Here is a 1,869-nt window from a genome sequence, read left to right on the forward strand (position 1 = left end):
TGTTGGGCCATACTTTATTGAGGGCCCAAGATGGGGTGGGCCCTGTGCTAAGTGCTTGATACCCCTTATTACAGTCCATCCTCACACAGGCCTGTGAGGTAGATTACACTCTCTGTTCACTGAAGAGGAAAGTGATGGTTAAGTTACTTGTCTAAGGTCACCCAGTCAGTAAATAGCAGGGCTGGGGTCCAATCCAGGGTCGTCTAACCCCAGATCTTGTGCCCTTTCTTCTCCCCTGAGGGTGCTTGTGGCAGTGCTTACACCGGGCAGAGGGTATCGTCAGGATGGGGGGCGGTGGCCCCAGGTGGAGAAGAGCTGCTCTCGGGGAATTCGGGGGTTGTTGCCAAGGGCCCGGATCCAGGGATGGCCCTCCTCCTCAGGCAGCGGGCAGAGTGTACACTGGGCACCAGCATAGGCCCTGCCCCCGGCTGTCCGTGTTCCAATCCACTTACCATCAATGCGATCTAGATGTGATCAGTCTTTCTGTACCTTAGTCTCCTCTTCTGTGAAATGGGGATAATGGGTCCAGCAAGTACTTCTAGGACTTTTAAGTGCTTCTGTCTAAGAATTTTACATCTATTACTCATTTAATCATCATGATCTTCTGTCATTTTTTTTTTCAGGTGGGGGTAACACCTGAATAGCTGTTGTAAGGTATAAATGAGTTAATACACACATAGCACTTAGAATAGTGGGTGGCACAAGAGAGGTGCTCTGGAAATGTTAGTCATTATTCAGCACTACAGTGGCCAGAAGGCCGTGGAGAGGATCCATAAAAAAATAACGAAGAACATGATGATGACAACAATACCAATAATAAAAAACGATGCCTTTATAATTCTTTTTTTTTAATATATTTTATTAATTTTTTACAGAGAGGAAGGGCGAGAGATAGAGAGCTAGAAACATCGATGAAAGAGAAACATCGATCAGCTGCCTCCTGCACATCTCCCACTGGGGATGTGCCCACAACCCAGGCACATGCCCCTGACCGGAATCGAACCCGGGACCCCTCAGTCCGCAGGCCGACGCTCCATGCACTGAGCCAAACCGGTTTCGGCGCCTTTATAATTCTTAAGGTCTATTCAGTTTATAGGGGGACTGCCGCATCGTTCTTTCATTTGAGACTAAGGAGGCAAGTGTGTCTTGTATTTTGTAGAACAAAGTTCCACACTAATAACAGTGTCTTTTAAAAAAAGAGATTCCCTTTTCAAGCAAGTTTGGAAAACACCGAATTAAACCAAAGTAAACAGTTTTCTTTTCTGAGCGACTCTAACTGGCTTAAACGCCGTCGGCCTCCGCAAAGCAGAGGGGGACACAATATCCAGTGCTTCCCCAAACCACTGGGCCAGGAATCCCTTGTTCCGAGGAGCACCTGTGTGGGTTGTGACCCTTGGAAGACACTTATGAAAACTCTGGAGTAAAGAGCTTTGGCAAGTCACCTGGTCCTGGGCCTCAGTTTTCCCATCTGTAAAATGGGAATAATGGTGCCCATATGACAAGTCCTCTCAGTGTTGCACGAGGACTACATGAGACTGACTGGTGTAAGAACGCGCTCAGCATAATTCCTGGCAAAGGGTACATGGGCAGTACACCGGCGATGATGATCCACACGACCACCCTCTTGTCATCCCCCTCCAGATAAGCGGAGCTCAGAGGGGTGAGCAGGTGGCTTCCAAGCCCCCTCACTTTTATGAGTAGCTGCAGGGCACCCACACAGCCGGCCGAGAGGGGCGGGAGCCCTCTGGTCACTGAGGCCGCAGGTCCACTCGCACTGGGGTGGGCAAGGGAGAGACCCCTCCGACCTAGCGCGGTTCTCAGGGCAGCTTTGCGGCGGGGCAGGGGCGGGGAGAGGAGCTCCCTGTGGGA

Source organism: Myotis brandtii, unplaced genomic scaffold (genome assembly GCF_000412655.1).
Source record: "Myotis brandtii unplaced genomic scaffold, ASM41265v1 scaffold244, whole genome shotgun sequence".
NCBI classification, from domain to species: Eukaryota; Metazoa; Chordata; class Mammalia; order Chiroptera; family Vespertilionidae; genus Myotis; species Myotis brandtii.